Here is a 22829-nt window from a genome sequence, read left to right as displayed (position 1 = left end):
GTAAAGCGCTTTGAGTACAACACTTATTTAGTGTACTATAAATTAACGTGAATGAACGCGTTATGTTCTTCGTACTGTCATTTTTGTACTTAACAATATTGAATGTATTTAGCAGTACAAAGCTTGGAATAAACAGCGTGGTATTGCTAACTGTTCCTTAGTTTACTTAATCTGTTTTGGGCTGAGCCTGCTCAACATGAATGAAAACCATGTGTCACTACCTTTGTGCAGGGATAGACATGATGAAATTCAATTTCCAGTGGCTAAGTGCATGTTGGCTGATAATTTTTTTAGAATAATTTTTCATTCTTCACTCTCAGTTTGATGAAATGTTGACATTACATAGTTTGGCAAGATTTCTAATCCCCGTATGCTTGTTGCCCTTAGGAAATCTCATGTCTAAAATATGTAACTTGAGACTGAGCTATCTGAGCCATTTTAGTACTGGCTTTAAATCCCGTTTTTTCTAAAGCTGGTTACACTTCTGACAGTATGCCTAGAAGTTGTAGGAGTTTGTTTGAATTATTTTATGTATTATTAATTGCTTAATTGTGAGAGCGTTTCTTGGCTATTAGAAATTAATCAATAATAATAAGCATAGACAGAATACATTTATTGATACAGTCCATACATTGTGCGCATAAAAACATTCAAAGGGAATACATGAAGACATTTTCCTAGATACAAATGTTAGATTGCTTATGTCTTGATAACTAATATCAAGATTAAGAAGAGATAAAACAAACAAAACTTCATATGCCAGTCACATGACATGGTGTAGTTGTGAGCTTGCCAAGTTGATTCAACGGAGAGAAGCAAATTAGGAGCTCTGTACAATGCTTTTTCAGTGGAGAAAATGCAGTTGGTGATTGGCCAACAGGTCATCAGGTGGAATGGTTTCCATTCTTTACAGATTCCTGATTCATCTTTAAAATTATTGACTTTGACCTGTGACTTTAAGAGAATCATCCAGATGTGACTAAGGATCTCTGCTAGACATCCAGGTGCCAGGATTGGGCATTCATCATGGGAAACACTGTCTTGGGTTGTGTCACTGAGCTGAGAAATGCTCCTTATCAAACAAGCTCATCTTCTCTTGCATTCTAGCATGCGAGGATCAATAGGATATTCTGTTGCTCAGACCACAGAGAGGGGCCTCGTGGAAAATTTCACAGCAGCACTTAATTTTGTGGCTTATTAATAAGCATTGCTGTTACAATGTGTTGATAAATCAGGAAATGTAATTAATAGATAGTAAACATACTGAATGACTAAGTATTTATAATGTTCATTGTTTAATGAATTTATGATAATAGCCGAGATAGTTGGAGAGTTGTGGTATCCTTATGGCAGGTATATTGATCTATATGGCTCTACTGTTTATGCCCCATATGTTCATGTAAAAGCATCCTTCTGTACTGGAAGGGTTCAGAACTCATCTGCGTTATGTCTTATGTTTCAGTTCTTGCTACCATGGTGGAGGGTAATGCCACAATTGGTTGTTATTTAAGAACTGTTTTGTTTAATGGTGTGTACTTTACTGTATAGTCAGCCAATAAGATCCATCTGTTTTTAACCAGATAGAAACAACTAAAAACTTTAAAGCAAAAAATTTGAAAACTGTGCAACGGTCTGAATACCTCACAAATAACAAATAACTCTTTTTCAGATAGTCATTATATCAATTAAATTTCCACAAAAATAAATTTTTCCTACCTGCTGTGTGTTTTGACCACAGTACACTCTCCTACAATTTCTGTACATACACAAATAACTTTTTGTGGACTATACATGGAAGCAGCTATAAAATAAATAATTTATGCCTGTTTCCATGCACAGCACTATCCAATAAATCAATCAGGTTAGATTAAGTCGGTAATCTACCTTTACTATCTGTTTATGGCAAGTAAATACATTTTGCTTTCTGCAAATATTTTTCTCTCCTCTCTGGCAAACAAATAATTTTAGAAAAATATTTAGAAAATAATTTGCACTTTACTCTTAGTACACTTTACTTTTAAGCATACTTTATCCTTTTAAAGGATTGTTTTTTGCAGATTAGATGTAGAGGTCAGAATACACAATGAGTAAAACATTCTTTTAATTACACACTATAGAAAAATGAATACTACAAAGAAAATGTTACAATAATAACATCTAGTGCCTAGTTGTCTACAAGGAGGGATATTACTGTTTTTCCCTACAAAACAGAAGTTCATGTAGTCCCCAGTCATTACCTTGGCTGTAGTCATCTCTGCCTCTGTTTTCCTTTCCTGTGTTATGTTTTTACATAGATATGGGTGGATTTATAAGCTCTAAATAATGTGATCAAAATCAAATGCTGACAGTTGTACCCTGATCTATAAGGCATATCTTATTTTTGTCACATAATATAACATATACATAATAGATATTGATCTCTCAAACAATGGGTTGTAACTGGTCAGAGATAAATAATTAGAAATTCACAATCCTTTTCTCTGTTCTTCCTAACCGCCAGTCTTTCCTTATTATCCATTCCCACCAACCTTTCTTAGGGACAGTCCTTATCTATCAGTCCTAAAATCCCATTTCTGCAGCAGCCTTCTGCTACAGGCACTGTCGGGAAGAGGAAGTAAATGACATTGTAGCCACTTGGGCCATTCCTGTAGGGAACATCACTTGATGGAGCTCAGTTGTGGACCCCAGCTGCCCATCTAACCTTCCCACAATCCAGCAGAGAGGTTAAAAATACAGGAAAGTAATAAAGTACAGTCCCAACTTTGCTGAATGTGGGTTTCCGTTTTCTCATCCACCAATGACCTGGTGGGGATATGTATACATAGAGACATTAGCTATTATCCCATAACAAGGAATTGATTCAAATTTGGGGCTCTTAAATAAAGGATTAAGCACCTGCTGTGCTTGTTTTGAAATGTAATTGGCCAGGAATATATACGAGTGGAAGGGGCTTAATTATCCAAAAATCTACGAATTATTATTTATGTTAACAATTATTTACATCTGCATAAAGAGAGGGCTGATACCATTGCAGCGTAGAACAATAGTTTGTTGTATACTGTGCATATTACCATTTGTAACATTGCAGTGAAATACCAAGCCAAAAAATTAGAAGATGAGACACAAGCAGCAGAAAAAGAATTAATAGTGAATTAAAAAAGAAATAAGGAAAACAGTACTTTATGTCTTGTTTATGTTGTCATTTAATAGTGTTACAATTACAGTGTTTGCATTCTATTTAGGGAATTATATTCACAACAATCTTAAAAGTTAGTGATCATAACAGTAAATTCACAGTTAGAGACATTGGATTTCTGAAACTGGTTTTCAGTTGTCAGGATGTGATTGCTCATATAGACCAAGGAATCCTGTTACACACTTTTACACATTTCCTTTTCATGCTCTGTTCAGAGTCCTGACCTCCAGCCAAGGGATATACTGTAACTGGGATGATTCAAAGCGGTAGATCATGAATAGACAGCAGATGCCTCCAGTTACAACACAAGAGACAAAAATTGAAATAATATGATTTTAGCCATCTATTGAAAGACAAAAGGTGGTGATGAGTGTTTCTTCTAGGACTGGTGTTCTCATTGAGTGTAAAGGTGGCAAAAACCTGAATACTGTCACGATCGTTACTCGTCCTCTTAAGGGCGCTCCAGCCCTTCCTCGTTCTGTCCCATTCCCCACACCTGTTTCTTATTCCAGCCCCTCTTTAGTTCCACCTTTAAAGCCAGATGCAGGCGATTGCTCGGGGCTTCTCATTGAATCCCGTTTCGTGAGAGCCCGGGGTCCTGCTGCGTCTGGCTCCGTTATGGTTTTAGTTTCCTGTTCCTGAATCCCTGTCCCGCCGGTCCCGACCCGGTTCTGGTTTTTAGTTATTTTGGATGGATACCCTGGTCTTGGACTTTGCCTCCCGTTTTGGATTTCCCTTTTGGATTTATGCTTGGATTGTTTGCCCCGGACTCACTTCCCCTGGACACGTGCTCACCTCGGACACGCCCCCCTGTCTCCTGACTGACTCCTGCATGATATTTTTCCCTATTGTTTCTTCACCTTTCGGATCGTGTCGTCTGCATAGGGACCGGAAAGAACTGTTTCCTGACAAATACATTGTGAATATTGTCTCTCATTGTGTTGCCTTTCATCATAATACGTATTCAATAAGAAAATAAGTATGTTCATAATAATATTATGAACTGGGTCCTGGCTAACATCTAATGAGCTTGTATTTTTTTCTTTTCTACTGAAATCAAGATGGCGCCGACAGGGAAGGCTGTGGTCCTGCAAGCTTCCATTCGTCCTTGTCTGTTTCTTTATTTTTTGTTGTTTTTCGTACAGCTAACTGCACATACTTTTTGCTGCAAACAAATACTTTTAGCCCGTGCGGTGTTTTCTTGAAGAACAGGCTACGAAGAAATAATTATAATTGAATTTAAAATTCAAAACGGCAATAATACCTTGTAATATGCGCTGTAATCGCTGTTTCAGATGAAGTCTGCTGTAATTGCTTACCCTTCGCTCTTTGGAAGCTGGGGCAGCAAAAGCACCCCGTCTCTTCCCGTAAAAGGTCTTGGTCTCCATACTGTACTGTGGTCGCTGTAGTGCAGGTTCGCAGTTTTTTTTGTGATGGGAGCTCACCCAATCCCTTGGTGTATTTATGCTATATTCACATATAGAATGTTCATTGTCTTCCAATGAAAGGCGGGTGCCTTTTGCCGAAGTCGGGAGACATTAGAGGCTTGCCACACCCGGACTGTTAAACCAACGCATTAGCATGTCAAAGCCCATTGAGGACCCGGGCGCAATAGTTGTTTTGTCCCTTGATTTAGTGATCTGCATTAATTATGGAAATCGAGTTCCTGCTCTTTGCAGACGACCTGGTCCCGCTGTCGCCCACAGAACAGAGGATGCGCCAGAACCTGGCACTGCTGGAGCAGCACTGTCAGACCTGGGCGCCGACAGTCAATCTGGACAAGACCAGAGTTATGGTTTTCCAGAAAAAAAGCAAGACCTCAGGGAAACAGATACAAATTCACACTTAACAACACATTAACACCTAACAACGGGAGCAGGGACGAATTAGGCCAGTACCCACTATTGTTAAACATACAGAAAAGAATATTAAAGTATTAAATATTAGTATTGGCTTTAGTATTAGCCATACAGAACATTAAAGTGCCCCTTTTCCATTCAGCGGGTGCCTGAGCCGCTGTGTCCTATCTTCTGACAGTCGCCGTTGTGAATGTCTGTAGAGTGTATCTTATTTTTAGTACTATATTTTTGTATTATATTCCCTCTTAATCAAACTCTAAGAGTATGTATCGGCTTGTCCCCTCCTCCCGCCCCTCTCTGTGTACAGTAGAGCCTCCTGTCCAGCCAGCACATGTCCACAGACATTCACAACAGCGACATATCATAAAACGTTTGCACATATAGTTAAATTATTAGCTGTTTTTCAGGAAGTTAAAAAAAAACACTTGAATTACTTATCCAGTCTCTCAAAATAAAGTTATTTTTCAAGCAATGCAACAAACGTCGGGCAATGTGTTTTTTTTAATCCAACATTGACAGCCACATCTTAAATCTTGTCAGTCAGCTCTTTTTTCTCTATTTGAATTCTGGCTTACACATCGCACGACTTTAAAAGCTAGAAAGACAGGTTTGGATTCACATTAGCTGGCGAGCCTTGTTAACAAAAAAACAGACAATACACAGGGAGGGGGAGGTCAAGCCAGAGAGAGAGTTTTTTACCCTCTGTCTAAAAACCCAAATAACCTGGGGCAGAGACTCTGGGGGGATCATTGCGTGGTACAGAGCGGAGCTCAGTCAATTCTTATGGAATGTGTTTTCTTTCTTCTTTTTTTAAGCATGGAATAAACCTATTACTTGATTCATATGGATGCCCGGTTACGTTATATGTTTTAGGAACGTTTCATCTAAACAAACATGACAAAACTATTCTCAATTGTATTTCTGAATGTTATGTTACACCTACAGTAGTTCACTGCTTTAAATACATCGAATTAAGACACCCAAATTAATAATGTAACATGCCACTGTTTGTGCATGAACAAAGTTATACTGAGATTTCCTTAGATACGCGATTAAAAAAAAAAATTTTGAATCCCCGGCGGAACACATTCCATAAGAATCAGCGCTTTTACAGTATATATCGCCTTTAAAGGTGGCTTCTCAAAACGCTTTACAGGATAAAAACAACAAGAACAGCAACAACAACAATATTGTATTTCATTGCACTTTGAAAACTAAGTAATAACTTAACTATATGTGCAAACGTTTCATATGTCGCTGTTGTGAATGCCTGTGGAGTGTATCTTATTTGCCTTACATCCTGGTTATCTCGCTCGCCCTCCCCCCTCTCTCCCTCAATTCAATTCAATTCAAGGTGTTTTATTAGCATGACAGATGGGTACAGTGTTGGGTATTTACTTTGCTTTGAGATTCCACTTTTAAAGGTGATATATAAAATTTTGACTAAAATAAATTGATATCTTTGTCTTCTAAGTATCTTAATAAACTTTCAGCATAGCTTTCTCCCCGTTTAGATTTATTTTTCTTAACTAGTATACTTTAGATCTTTTTTTCTGAACCGGGGAAAATCTGATCATGTTTCTCTATAACAATAATAAAAAAACATTATTTTACGTATCACCTTTATGTGATATCACCTTAAGGACAGCACAAACAAGGGTTAATTGCACAATGGACCGCACAAAGAAATTTAAAATAGTCTTCTTTAGGTGTGAGGGTAGGAGTGGATCGCAGCAGGCATATTTGGCAAATTAGGAAAACAAAGAACAGGACAGGCGAGACGTTTATCCAGAGAGCGAGTGATCAGAAAAAGGAACAGCTGTTACACCCAGGTTTTACACTCTCTCTCTGCTGAATGAATTAAAAAAGACGATTAAAATCTGTAATCTTTGCACTTGTATGTCTTCGGAAAATACAATCAGTTTCTGCTTTGTGTAAGGATGGTATCAAAAAGTAATCTAAGTGGTGAGAAAGCTGTGCTCCTCAAAGCGCTTTACAGGATAAAAACAATAACAACAATAGTGGCTGGGCAAACGATTTTTTTTTATAGAAATACAAAATGAGATACTGTATAATGATGTGCATGAACAAAGTTATACTGCAATTTTCCTTAGATACGCGATTTAAAAAAATAATTTTTTTGAATCCCCGGCGGAACACATTCCATAAGAATCAGCGCTTTTATACAGTATATCGCCTTTAAACACATATATTTAAACACGCGTTTACGATTTAAATCAAAACGCGATTCAAATCAATATAAATGTTTATTTTGTAACGCATAGGTGACTATTCATTGTTATTAAAAAGACTTAAATTCGATCATGTTGTGATATTTAGAAATATAAATTTGTTTGGTGCGAGTGAGGTTTTATTTAATCTCTGACCAAGGGAAACATTTCATTTTTTCAAAGAAATGTTTGTTAAAAAATAAAGTCATAGTTCCATGGGAGTCAGGAACCTAACCCACAGTGCCACCGGCGCGGTCACATGCTGAGTGCTGCAAAAGCACTACAGAAACATTATCGACAGACAATGTACAGATTTGATAAAGCTATAAAATAATGTAATTAGGCACAGAACAAGTTTACAGCACAGTACAATAATAAATGCTGACCATGACTTTAGAAGCATAAATTACCTTACACTCAATTTAAACACAAGCTGTCTTTAGCCCTCTGAGCTGGTTCATACGGAAATGTAGAGAACCAGGCTCAGAACACACAGCTTCATTAGCGAATACATATGCAGGACAACTGGAGAAGACGTTTTACAGTGGATGGATTTTTAGAAACATCCCATCAGTGACATCACTGAAGTCAACTCCTAGGTAACTGTCGTGTGGATAGTTTCACAAGAATCAGACAAAGGTTTAAACATCGCTTGTTCTAGATAAAACTGCAAAAAAAACCAACAACCCATAATGTACTTCTTTGCGGCTCCGTTTTGCCCATATCATATATTCACAACGTGAAATTAGAAAATAATATTACGTAACCAAAATCCACAATATGGAAACAGAACCTGTGCAATTGTTGACAGATGATGTACTCGTAACATTTTTACAAGACGAACTACAACATTTAAAAAATGACTTGTATGTACTTGATATCTCTAATCAATCCACTGCACTGCATTAAAACAAAACGAAAACTAAAACGCCCTGGGCATACTGTTTCGCGCTTCTTATCAGTTGCTCAAAAGTAATTTGACCGTATGAAATGCATAATCAATTTCCCTACGGGATTAATAAAGTATTATCTATCTATCTATAATATAAACCTAGAAACATATACATGAGCAGTATTTACGTAGTATCGGTGTCAAGACATACCTCAAAAAATATCTCAAGACCGATTCTGGTCATAATGAAACCATGTTTCATGTATGTTTTCTTTAAAGTACCGAGACCAGCCATATACTGTATGTTTATGTTCCAAAATTAATATCGTTTATGGCCTTCACACGCGTTGCAGTATGCTCCTATTCTTTTTATGCTCAGCTACTAAGATTTCCCTTCAGTGGTAAAATTCCATATGAATATTCAATACTACAATGGGCACAGTAAAGACGTTTACTGTAAATCTTTCTACGACAGACCAACGGACCACGAGTGCCCCTGTCGGTCAACCAATCACGTGCCGCGGTACCCCGCGTCATCTTGCGTCACGATGCGCGACGCTGTAGCCAATTACCTCTGGTACGTGTCTGTACCGCGCACTTTGAATGGCTGCATCTGTAAGGAGATGATTGTGGACTGTAGGAAACATCAGGGTGGAGACCACACACCTATTAACATCAATGGGACTGCAGTGGAGAGGGTCAGCAGCTTTAAGTTCCTGGGAGTTAACATCTCAGAGGATTTAACCTGGACCCACCACACCAACACCGTGGTCAAGACAGCACGGCAGCGCCTGTTCTTTCTCCGCAGGCTAAAGAACTTCGGCATGCCATCACAGCTTCTACCTCCAGGCAAGACTGCTAAATAGCCAACCTGTAGCTCCTTAGCAAGTCACCTGAAATGGCTACATGGACACATAATTCTCACTATATTCAGCATAACTGCACTACATGTATATACAGATGCAGCCATTCAAAATGCGCGGTAAAAACCCGCGGTACGGTAACCTACCCACAAGCCACCGCGGGGCACCGGAGCATACCGCAGGGCAAGTGATTGGCTGGCCAAAATGACCGACAGGGGCACTCGTGGTGCATTGGTTGGTAGTGCAAAGATTTAATCATTTAATGTCTTTACTGTGCACATTTTAATCCGCTTAGTTTTGAATATTTATATGGATTTTACCACTAAAGGGAAATTTTAGTAGCTGAGCATAAAAAGAAGAGGAGCATAACGCATCTGAAGGTCATAAACGATATTAATTTAAAACATTACTGTATGTATGTAAACTGTACTGTGTATGGCTGGTCTTGGTAGTTTAAAGAAAAAATACACACCAGTCTTCCATTTCTCCCTAAACATTTTAAGCATGAAAGTTTTATGAAACGGTACCCAAATATGCGATTGCTGTATAGAATGAATTTTAATTAAAAAAAAATATTTAACACGAACATTAAGCTGTTTACATCTTCCGCCTGAGAACAGTCACCCGTTGCTACCCAACGCAGAATGGTGATTGGCTGACACCATCTGACACCCCTCTGATTGGAGAAAAAAGACGTGCTGGTTTGCTATACCAGGAAGAGGATTTCTTTCAATTCTAAACGTGTATTTTAAAAGTTTAAGAAATAAAAACCTTACAGCGTACACAGATTTCTAAACTGATCAGGATCGTTATCTTTGTCTTATGCATAATAATGTTCACCGCTCTGTCCAGCAAATTAATAATAAACTTTATTTTATATAGCTTTTTAAACGAATAAGTAATTAGATTGCTCATAAACCTAATCACTTGCTTTTTCTTTTTATTTAGGCTCAGATTTCAACTATAGATCGTATTATTAATAACCATAATAACAACCAACCAACAAAAACAACCATATAAACATAATACCAACCAAAAACATAGATAACAACCACAATACAAAATCAAATAATCAAACCATTTTACACTCGCAAGTCCTCCAATTATCATAATCCCGCCCCTTATGCAAAACCAAACCTTCCTCCCATCCCAGTTTATCCTGTTTATCATAAACAAAATCCACCTCAATTTTCAACATAAAGCATTACACAAAATCAATACCTCAACACTCCATACTCAACAACGATAATTCACAAACAGCCAGAACATGTAACTACACATTCCCAAACATACCTAATTTCCATAGCCCCGCCCCTTATGCAAAACCAACATCCCTCCCCTGTTCTCTCTCTCCCCTGGCGGTTGTAATTGTTTTTATTTTCAAATAAATTTTAGCAAAGTCATGTATTTTAAAAATCTTAAGATTTTTCTATATATGTCTTTATTTAGTGGTTTCATTAGTGACAAAGGCTAAACTTTCTTGGAAAAATGTATTTTATGTAAACTATGTTTGCTATTAATTCATTCAGGGCTAAAATATGTTCATTGTCTTCTAATGAAAGAAGGGTTCCTTTCGCCGTAGTCAGGAGCCTAGCCTTTAACTAGTAAGTACTGTATTTACTGGGTTTTTGAGGGGGGTGTCTTTCGCTGGAAATCTCGCCTCCTACTTTGAAAATACCCGTGAAACCGGTTCAATTCGTCACAGCCAGCACTCCTGCAGAGAGTTGGGTTGTACTTGCAGTGTATACAGTACACGCGTTATGCTCTTCGTTAATGTCTGTGAAGTTTTATTTAATCTCTGAGCCATACTGATTCTTCTGGAAGCCAGTTTCCGCCAGGGAGTAAAAAAAAAAAACACACTATGGTATTCTCTCCAATGCAGTGCAGTTAAAAACATACCTCTGATGCTGCTCCTAAATGAATATCGTTTATGACCATCAGAAGCTTTATGCTCCTTTTCTTTTTTCCAGTGGATTGAACAGGGAGAGGCATTCCATGATGTACTTTTCACTGATGAAACAACAGTGGCTCTGGAACAGTTTTCAACCAAGTCGTTTTATAAAAAGGGGAGATATGTACACGTTACTGAAGCTAAAAGTTTAGCCTTTGTCGCTAATGTAAACACTAAATAAAGACATATAGAAATCCCTACGTTACAGACTGTATATGGCTGGTATTGGTAGTTTAAAGAAAAAATACACACCAGTATTCCACTTTCTCCCTAAACATTTTTAGGATCAGAGTCTTACATGTGGTTATTTCGAAAACGTTTGTACGTGCTCCTTCTTACCATGTTACTGTTTACCGTTACTGACCATATTAAGTTTAAGTGCCTGTGGGCACTTTTCCTGTCCGTGGGGGGTGGACCGTCTTTCATTAGAAGGTTAGTCTGTTCTACTCTGAGAATGTAGGGGGGTGGGAAGTGCCCGCGGTCATTTAATTAGTATTAAAATCTTAGTTATCTTTCTAGTTCACAGGTTTGCATGCATAATTTAATTTTGAAAGCCACTGAGACATCAGGTACTACTGTTGTATTTATGAAAAAGAAACAAAACAAAAAACATACTAACAACTGTGCCATCCTACTCCTTAGTTAATACATTTTATTATTCATAAACAGTTAACATTGTTAGCAAAATATTTTGAATTATATTTAACCCTATTTTTTCTTTAGTTTTGTATTTAACTTATTATATGATAGTCAGACTTAATGTATATTTGAACAATGAAAATATATTTTTACAAGATTTTACATTAAGCACTTAAAATTAATATGGTTAATAATAGTAAACTGTAACATGCTGTAACAAGATCGGTTAAACTGCTAAGAAAATCCTTTCAGAGAAAATGTTTCAGGTGTGAAGAACAAACCTGTTCCCACACACCCTGCCCCCACTACCATTAGAATATACACAAACATTTTAGCGTTTCATTCTGAGCAGAAGACCCTCACACCTGAAGAGTGCTGGCTGTGACGAATTAAACCGGTTTTACAGGTTTCAATCACAGATTGGGACTCAGTAAAGTAACACACAGCGCCACTGGATTTGATAATACTGTACCTAACCAAAATCCGCAATATGGAAACAGAACCTGTGTAATTGTTGATAGATGATGTACTCGTAGCATTTTTTCAAGACGAACTACAACATTTAAAAAATGACTTGTATGTACTTGATATCTCTAATCAATCCACGGGTTCCAGCACAAAACGAAACTAAAACGCATACCGTTTCGCGCTTCTTATTAGTTGCTCAAAAGTAATTTGACCGTATGAAATGCATAATATAAACCTAGAAACATATACGTGAGCAGTACTTAAGCACTGTAGTATCGGTGTTAAGACATACCTCTCAAATACTGTAAATCAAGTTAAAAATATCTCAAGACCGATTCTGGTCGTAATGAAACCATGTTTCGTGTGTTTTCTTTTTCATCTTGAAATAACTCATTTCTAAATACCTTTTTCACTGTTAACATCTTGTAGCAACTTTGCGACAAAATATACACTCTGACAGTTCATCCTGCTACCAACATTAAATAAAACAAATCTTAAGATTTCTATATTTATGTCTTTATTTAGTGGTTTCATTCGAAGCTTACAATGTTTAGGGAGAAATGGAATACTGGTGTGTATTTTTTTCTTTAAAGTACCGAGACCAGCCATATACTGTATGTTTATGTTAAGATTTCCCTTCAGTGGTAAAATTAGATATGAATATTCAATACTTAAACGGGCACAGTTAAGACATTAAATATACATATACATATTGTATGCAGTACAGTTTGCATACGGTAATATGTTTATGTTACGCGATTAAAAAATAAATAAATAAAACTGAAAGGTCCAGCACCAGCTGGATTCGAACACACAACCTGCCAGTTGGTAGTCACGCAACTAGACCAGTAGGCTACAAGACAGCTCGCATAAGCAGGCAGGCGAAACAGCCCTCCCGCAGTACACGGATATAATCATACCGTTATTAAATTCTTGAGATACGCGATTCCATATTATATTCCCTTTAAATCAAATTCTAAAAGTATGCTTGTTGACTCCGGTATCACATTAGTTAAAGACTTCGAAGCTTACAATGTTTAGGGAGAAATGGAATACTGGTGTGTATTTTTTTCTTTTCATGATAGGTGTCGCATTTTAAATCATTTTCGTAGTTAGAAATTATGAAACGCCCTGTTAAAAGCAAGGAAGTTTTTATGCCCGTTGAAGTAAAACAAAATGCCTGACAAAGTATGGCTTGGACAGATTCCAAGTGCTTGTACAAATGTGCTAAAGAAATTATACTTTGAGTATACAGCTTGTCCAAAGTCATCCATTATTAATACTATTAGTAATATCTTCAGTAAATATTTCTAATTTATATTTCTGATAAAGGTAGGTTGTGTACTTTTGTCCAACTGAGCAATCTTGCTTTCATAAAATATACCAACATTTGAATGACTGATGATTAACATGCTGTAATACACAGTTCAAAATTAAAGGCTCGAATGCTCTACATGAGAGGTTAAGCTCCCCCTGGCGGTTTTACAAGGCGACGCCGGATAGCTAGTCACGTGACACACGTGATACCGCGTGATACCCCGGTGGGCGTGTCGCGGTATGCCGTGAAATACCTCACCCATTTTGAATGGCTGCATCTGTATTACATACACTATGGACACATAAAAGCTCTACTCACATTGAGTTTAATTCAATTTCAAAAATGTAACCTCAATTTTGTGATTTTTGTGTTTTTGTGAATTTGTGAGATTTTTGTGATTTTTGTGAGCTTGCAGAAAAAGACATTTCATTGCCAGCAACTACTGCTGCACACCGTATTGTTGTGCATTTGATAAATAAACTTTGATTTGATTTGATTTGATCTTTGATTTAATTAATTTATTTTGATAACTGCATACTTTTGAAACATGCAGAGAAATTGCATATTGATTATGATCATTGTGTGCTTTATGTGCCATGTATGATTGGATACATGGCTTAGAACTTTCATTAAGTATATGAAAAGCAATTAAACAAGGACTACTTTAATTACTTATTTGACTGTCAGTTTCAAGTTTATTTATCTTGACTTAGTATTACATTGCACCTGGCCTTTCTGGTTTAGATATAGGGGCAGCATGATGGAAAGGGGATTAGTATTGTTGTCTCACATCATTAGAGCCTTGGTTCATTTTAATATGCTTGGAAATGGGGTGCTATCTTCATGGAGTTTGTATGTTCTTCCCAGGTTTTTGCTAGGTGCTTCGGTTTCCTACCCAAAATCTACAGACATAATGATAGGCTATTTGGCTTGACCCTAGAGTGTGCATGTGTGTGTCTTTGTCTGTGAATGTTCTGCAATGGACTCATGTCCTGCCTAGGGTATATTCCGTATTACACCCGTTACTTGCTGGGATAGACTCCAACCCCCCAAAACTGGATAAAGTGGTTAGAAAATGGATGGATGGTTACATTTACACAATAGGTAGGTGGTAGGTATTTACCACTCTAACAAAAGATGGGAACACAAAGAAAAAACTGGAATACATGGAAAATTTATTTAATCTAATAGTCCAATGAGCACAGCATCCTAGGTATTCCACAACTTGAGATATTGCTTTTTGAAGAAGGACAATCAAATGCGTTAGCTATTTTTCCTTGTTTTTGTTTTTGATATTTATTTCATTTGTGTGTACTGATTAAGACATATTCAAAATATGAAGTTCAGAAAGGATCTCCAGGGTGTTCTCTTTAATTCAAGACCCGAACCAAGTCTGTGCTGTTTATGCTTTCCAAGATAATTCAAAATATTAAAGAGTACATCCATTCAAGGAGGTCATTGACCTTGACCTCCATTTTGGGGGCGGGGGTGGAAAGGGTAAAAATTATCATTAAGAAAATAAAAAGCTAAGAAAGGAGCAGGACCATGTATGAAACGTATGATACTTACTTACAGTAGTACTTCTCGCATTAAGAAAGCTAGGTGTTAGCATAAACCATTAGTAACCAATAATATTAAATTTAGCACTGTAATAAATTGTGCTAATAATAAATTCTATTCTACGCTGAGAATGTAGGAGGGAGGAAGAATACCCGTGGTCTTTTCACTGATAAACTTGTGTCAAGCTGTCAACAAAAACCGGCTGTCAAAAAAAGTCAATTGTGTGTCCATAATATTGCACTTTTGATATTGCTAATTGCTATTGCTACTGAGTCTCTGTGTCTACAGTACATTGTTTGTGAACAAACCGGTTTCAAAGGTATTTTCAACCCCCAGCCACTGTAGTTTAATCGGTTGTTATCCTGTAAAGCGCTATATAAAATAAAGTTTTTTATTATTATTATTAATATTGATCATATTTGAAAACCCAGAAGTTTTTTTTTAAGTCAATTGTATCCAGGTAACAGTGAAACGGGCGTAAACTTTATTTTATATAGGGCCTTTAAAGGTGGCTTTTAAAAAAAAAACTTTTTTTAAATACATTTGCATTTGCACACAACCATTGCAGCGGAATTTGCATCGTTTGGCAGGGCTATGATTCATACAAGTGGTGGTGGATTTGGAGACAAAATGTATTTACATTGGGTTGCTGTAAGTGGAGCACTAATAACCCCAAAGCTCTACTTATTATTTTACAAGAGAATGCACCTGACAAGCTGGACAGTATGCTTCTCAAAGCGCTTTACAGGATAACAACAACAATAACAACAACAATTTACAAGTTCTGGGAAGACAAATATGATCAATATTAATAATAGCATGTTAAAGCGATTCCATTGAGGAGCCGGGCACGATAATTGTTTTGTTCCTTGATTTTCTGATCTGCAAGGGCGTTTGGCTGCAGCGAATGTAAATTCTGTCTGTCATTGCCAGATTGTGAAAAAATGAAAGTATTTTAATCAAGATGGGGGGTAAGGGAGTCGTCTCTATGACACTCTCCCTTATAAAATTAACGTGAAACAAAACAAAAACTAAAAATAAGATACAATCTACAGACATTCACAACATAAACATATCTTAAAACATTTACATATATTGTTAAATTATTACTTTAAATATATTCTTTAAGTTACTGAAACAGCCAGTTAATAAAATCGTTGCAATTTTGTTCTTGTTTGGAGGTGGGGATATTCTGACAACAATTGATTTAAAGACAATCTGGCAAAGTGCAATGAAATACAATATTACACTGGGTAAACGTTCCAAGGTCAAATTCTTCCGCGACGGAGGTACCTTTAAAACGGAGACGACGAAAATAAAGTTTATTATTAATTTGCTGGACAGAGAGGTGAACATTATTATGCAGAAGACAAAGATAACGATTTATGTTGCATTGCCAGATTGTGAATCAATAAAAATATTTAATTAAACACAGGTTTGCGATTTTAATGGAAATGGGGGTGATGGGAACTCTTAATCTAAATAAAAATAAAATAAATAAAACAGGTTTCGATAGTTAATAACCACTTTTTATGCGCGAAACACGGGTGATTTTTCTTCCTCCTATTCGGCTTAGAAATCTGTGTACACTATAAGGTTTTTACTTCTTAACTAAACTTTTAAAATATATGTTTGGAATAGAAACAACATACTGTATGCTATTGTCTTCCTGGTATGTAGAACAGATCAGCAGGTCTTTTTTTTCCAGTCAGAGGGTGCCAGATGGTGTCAGCCAATCACCATTCTGAAGCCGTACCATAATCTCTGGTATAGGGAGACTGTAGAATTCTGTCGCATAGTTTAAATCATTTTCATTTTAGGAAATTATGAAACGCTCAGTTAAAAGCAAGGGAGATTGTCTGTTATAGTGAACATAAAAAACAAGAGTTGGCTGCGGCATTATTGGAAACTGAAATTTAACAAAAAATCACCGGCATTACATTCTAGAAGACACAGACCGGCGCCAGACTGGAAGAATGCCCGGAGCGTAAAAAAAAATGCAGACGAACTAGGGATTGGACAATTTCCAAGTGCTTGTACAATCAATGGAAATGTTCAAATAAATGTGCAAAAGAAATAAACAACAAAATAATTTATTCCTTTATCATATTGGCTAACTAATGTCCTCTCTTTGCTAGTTAGTGGCTGTGTTTCTGTGTTGCGTAGCAACGAGTGACTATATTCTCAGGTGGAGGAACGTAAACAGCTTAATTTTCTTGTTAAATATTTTTTTTTAAATTAAAATTCATTCTATACAGCAATCGCATTTCATAAAACTTTGATGCTTAAAATGTTTAGGGAGAAATAGAAGACTGGCGTGTATTTTTTCTTTAAACTACCAAGACCAGCCATATACAGTACAGTTTACATAGACTAATATGTTTATGTTCCTAAATTAATATAATTTAATGACCTTCAGATGCGTTATGCTCCTCTTTTTTTATGCTCAGCTATAAAAATTTCCCTTTAGTTGTAAAATCCCATATAAATATTCAATACTAAGCGGATTAAAACATGCACAGTAAAGAGATTAAATGATTAAATCTTTTCACTACCGACCAATGCACCACGAGTGCCCGTCGGTCATTTTGGCCATCCAATCACTTACCGCGGTACACTGCGGTGGCTTATGGGTAGTTGCGTGCGGTACGGGTTTGTACGATGCATTTTGAATGGCTGCATCTGTACACTACTAGTTAAAAATATTTCAAGTCATGTACAAAACAAACAATTTTTTTGTATACAGCAGCCACATTAATATTTACCTCTCCTACTGCCTTTATGAACTTCACTCTTCTGCCTTTTCTTCCTAATTCTCTTTTTCTTGTGAGAGGAATCAGAAGATGATTCAGATGATAGTGAAGAACTTGATGCATCTTCATCTTCTGATAAAGATGATTCAGTTTGAAGAGCTGACATTCTTTTTCTTGCTGTGAAAAGCAAAAAATAGTATTTAAAGATGTTAAATATTGTAACGCAACGGGGGCTCAGGCGGGCGCCCTTGCCGCATCTGGTCGGCCCCATCCCAACTGGAGGCTCGAACCCGGGACTTCCGCGTCTCTCTGCAGCGACCTAGCCCCGTGAGCTAAAGAGAGATCTCTCCACAGCCCAGTAGCTGTGGTCCTGCTATCACAGGGAAGGGCGGTGACGTCACCCGCTCTGGTACGCCGGCTCTTACACACAGTGCTTGTCGGCCGTAAGCGTTACACTCTCCCCCGCTTAAATCGCCGTCCCCGGCGAAGGGCTATCCCGCCCCGCTTCTGACACCAATGTAACGCAACGGGGGGCTCAGGCGGGCGCCCTTGCCGCATTAGGTCGGCCCCTGCACCGTCTGGGGCTCGAACCCGGGACTTCCACGTCTCTCTGCAGCGACCTAGCCCCGTGAGCCAAAGAGAGATCTCTCCACAGCCCAGTAGCTGTGGTCCTGCTATCACAGGGAAGGGCGGTGACGTCACCCGCTCTGGTACGCCGGCTCTTACACACAGTGCTTGTCGGCCGTAAGCGTTACAATATATTAAACGTAATAAATATACAAAAGACAAATGCTGATTGAAATTGAAATTAAATCTAAATTGTGATGCATTTATTGAAACAGACTTTACAATGCAATTGCTCAACCTTTACGTATGTCTTACAACTGTATTAATTAGGTTATCTTGGTAAACTCTTCCTAATCAGCTATGGGAATAGTAAAGTAATAACTTACCTACATGACATAGAAAAAAGTGTTACTTACATTCCATCAACTGGTCTGTTAGAAAACCACATTCAGCGATCAGTTCTTTATTCTTTTCTTCTTGCCACTGCAGTTTAAGCTTTAGACTTTCCAGTTGCCAATAGTGTCGTGGAATAGAATCACAACCCTTTCCCCCTATAATGATATATTCATGATAATGAAGTACATACTGCATACATGCCACATAAGTATGCTGTTAATCTTTATCAATGGTCCATCAACATGCTTTTAGCTACACCATACAGTATAATTTACTTTGTCTTTGTAACTTGAAAACTTTTTAATTTTATTGGGAGGGGATCATGGGGGAAATTCCAATTTCACGCATAGGGTAGAGTGAAATCAACTAGATTTATGGAAGAAAATAGAACGTATTTCCAATGCACTTAAAAAACATGCTCATCCTATTTAAATAATCAGCTTTCTTGAATTTAACAGATGTAAGTAGTGATTCTCAGGGTCCAATTTGTCATTACAACAACAATTGCCATTACAAGTTCCAAGTTGCATTGGGCTATATCTCTAAAAATGCTTCATAACTTCACATACTGTACGTCCAAAAATGTTTTTACTTATTGCCTGCTGAATTGGGAGTTGCCTGTGGTGTATTTTCCATCCCAATTTCTGGCAAACTGATGCTTGCAGGGATTTGATCTCGGTTTTCTCTTCTGCTGTGCCTCCATTTTCAGAGATACATTCTTGAACCTGACCTTTACCCAGTCTATGAGCGCTGTAATTATTCCCCAGATGCACATGAATAATGGTTCCATTTGTCAATCAGTAAAAGAGTAATTAAGATTTCATAGGTGAAAATGAGATCTTTGTTAACAATTATTACCTATATATACTATATAAACTATATCTATATATACTATATCAATTAACATTACATGTGTCTTTTAATTGTAATATGGATATTTTACCAGTTGTGACTTTTATCATTGTGGGAATTTCACACAAGTTCTGTAATAAATAGACCTCGTGAAGTTTAGGACCATGAAAAGTCAGATTTTGGAATTGTGCAACAGAGAGGATTTGACCAGAGACACCCAGTTGCCCACCATATCTGGGTAAGGTTATGAATTTATATTCTGAACAGAAACTATGGAAAAACATGGCTCTTTTTAGTCGATGTACAAGAGGATACTACAGGTTTGTACTGTAACACTTGGATTAAAAATTAAATTATATTCTATCCTCTGTCAATACAGATTTTAATTGTGGGCATTTGATGGCTTTTCACTTGTAGTACCCTGAAAAAGCGATTAACTGTAACTATAATTGAATGATCAATAACATAAGCACTAATATAGGTGTAAGAAAATAAGTGAAAAAACATGTTTTTCATCCTCTTGCATACATCTCGTTTATTGTATTGGTATGCACAAGAAAAGTAAATGAAAACAATAACACTTCCCAACAAATTTAATTTGTTTAGATGCTTTTTTATGTTTTTAACTTGTTGGTGTTTTATTCATGGTTTTTCTATATTTTTTTCTTTTATAAAATATGACATCTTGCAGATGAAATTATTGAAAAAGATAAGTGGCAGCCCAACAAAAAACAAAATTTGAATTTGATATAGTGGCTTCAACGAAGACATATTTTAAAAAGCAAAATTAAGTGCCAACTTTGCCAACACAATTGGCATTTGAAGGACAGGAGGATGAAAACTTATGTAAATGCCTGGTATATATTTTATATATTTTTGTTATGTTCTGTAGGATTAAGGTGTTTATTTATCCTCCATTTTTGCTATCAAGGGTTTGTCAACGCTCACAGCACTGCGGAAGAACCTTTGTGAAATAAGAGACATGGATCTTTGTTCACAAAATCAAAACTCTCACTGTTTCAGTGGATGAAATTTTTACACAAGTAAGTTTCACAGAAATGATCACAGCAAATGGTGTCACAGATTTCATAAACTGTCTTTTATCCAGTAATATTTTTCAATATAATATATTCCAGTAATAGTTTTTTGTCATCCTTCTAAAAGTCACTTGTAAATCAAGAGGAAGGACAATTAAAGTGTTAAATATTTGGCAATTAAATCTGAAACCAATTCCCTAAAACTAAAGAGAAAACAGCTTAAATCAACAAATATATTGATTTCCTTCACTGACTCTTGAATTAGATTTACCCAATGATTGCGTCTTTGTCAGACATGATTCAGGATGCCATAGCCTTGAGCAGCAGCCCCTTGTCAAAAATGGCCAAGACGGTCCAGGGTGTCTGTGTGTAAGCTATCCAGAGGTACCATATAGGTACCTGGGTTGCAGAACGGAATTGGTAGTAATTGATGAGAGCAATTTCAGACAAAAAAGAAAGGTACATTCTTTATGTGATATTTATGGCATTCCATAATTTCATTTTCTTTTAGCTTTCTCTTTGTATTCTGATGATGGGGAAAATAGATTTTCAGACAATTGGAACACTATTAAGACAAACCTATAAAGTTCTTAAATGTCTAACAATAATACATATTGTTAAAAGACATATTTCTTGAGAGCAGATTTTGCAATAATACAAAAACACACCTTACCGATTAACCCATATCACACAAAAGAATCACTAGAATGATTCTTTAACAAAATGAAGGTAGAAATATAGAGCAAATATCCACTTTTGTTATATGTTCTTGTTACTGTATATCATAGGTACTGTATTTGATAATGTTTAAAATAACCTGTTCCCTTTTTCTCTTTTTTGTCGGTATTGAAGGGGAAGGTTTTCTGCAACATGGCAAAGGAAAAAATAATTTTTTAGAACGCTGGAGGTGAAGGCTGGAAGAAAAGAAGCCAGTCCTGCATCTACTGGAGAAAAGGTCACAAAGACATCTGATCCCCCTCATCGTTCATTATGTTCGACCACAAACTAGCATAATCACAGATGAGTGGCAATAATACAGGGGAGTACTAGGCAGTCTTGATTACAACCATTTTACTGTCAATCACAGAAAAACTCTGTGAATCCTTGCACAGTTTCTCCCACACAACAAATTGAGAGAGCATGGCGTATGAACAAGGAACATGTGTGGAGAGGAAATAGGACAAAGATGCTGTTATAGGATCACCTCAATTTGATAGAGTGGACACATTGGCTTGGAAATAATCTTCTAAATGAACCCCTGGGTAGATTATTTCATGATTTGAGGAAACAATACCATAGTCATTAGCTATCCATATAAATATGTCACTCATTATGCTGTAGCAGCAAGGCTCATTACAATACAGGAATTAAGTTTGCTGCTCCCTTGCCAGTCCCTCTCTCCTTCATCTCAGTGGTGCTTGATACAGAGAGGCCATTCCATTTGGTTCACAATTAAGGTGTTTTTCTAACCGATTGAGTGTCCTGATAAGGAACAACTCCCAAAGCTGAGACACATCAACCATCCTAATAAATGGTCATCTCTGGCGCCTTCAAGTCTGGGAAATTCCAAGGGAGAGTCTTATCCCAAGTTGTTTACAACCCTAAGGTCAGAGTGCATTGTTACTCATCATCAGCCAATCAGGAACTGGTAGGGCAGGACAACCCCACGTAGGTCTCTGATGCCCACGAAACTTTCAACCAATGAACAACCGTAGTTCTTTCACATAAAACGGGCCTCCTGGACATCTCTCAACTCTGCGCCTCCTGGACATTCTCAGACTCAGCTCCTCCTGAACATCCTCAGACTCAGCCCGGACAATCACGTAACGGCCTGTGTGTCCGAGTGCAGGACTTTCTTTTGTTCTAAGGTTCGAGAACGGAGGCTGCCAGCGCGTAACCAAAGAATCCACCCGAGGTTAGCCAGCAGCAAGCCTTGTGAGCCCAATCTGAATCTAAGCATTCAGGACTGGTGCTTCATCAGGAACGAACCGGTCTTCTTCCTGCCTAAAGAACGTGACCTGCTGGGATCCGCAGTTGCTTTTCTCCTGTGCACAATGTCTTGCTAGTAAAGCCAGAACTAACTAGCCAGTCTTCAGAGCGCCCACTGCTAGAGCATCGCAGCAAAAATCTCTTCCTCCTTCCACCACATCACAAGCCGCAACAGCACTGCCTGGCACCGAGCCGGAGAGCGCTGTCTGGACATAGCGACAGCCTGCCACTGCTTCTTTGTCCGCGGGAGACCTGAAT

The 22829-nt window shown here is 37.4% G+C and overlaps 1 pseudogene; it reads left to right on the top strand.

Annotated features, from left to right (window-relative positions):
- Positions 1 to 20877: 20877 nt before the first annotated feature.
- On the top strand, positions 20878 to 21888 carry LOC148648864 (uncharacterized; annotated as a pseudogene).
- Positions 21889 to 22829: the final 941 nt, after the last annotated feature.

Source organism: Lepisosteus platostomus, chromosome 14, assembly GCF_059453375.1.
Source record: "Lepisosteus platostomus isolate fLepPlt1 chromosome 14, fLepPlt1.hap1, whole genome shotgun sequence".
NCBI classification, from domain to species: domain Eukaryota; kingdom Metazoa; phylum Chordata; class Actinopteri; order Semionotiformes; family Lepisosteidae; genus Lepisosteus; species Lepisosteus platostomus.
Note: the sequence above shows the minus strand (reverse complement) of the source record. Positions and strands in the feature narration are given on the sequence as shown.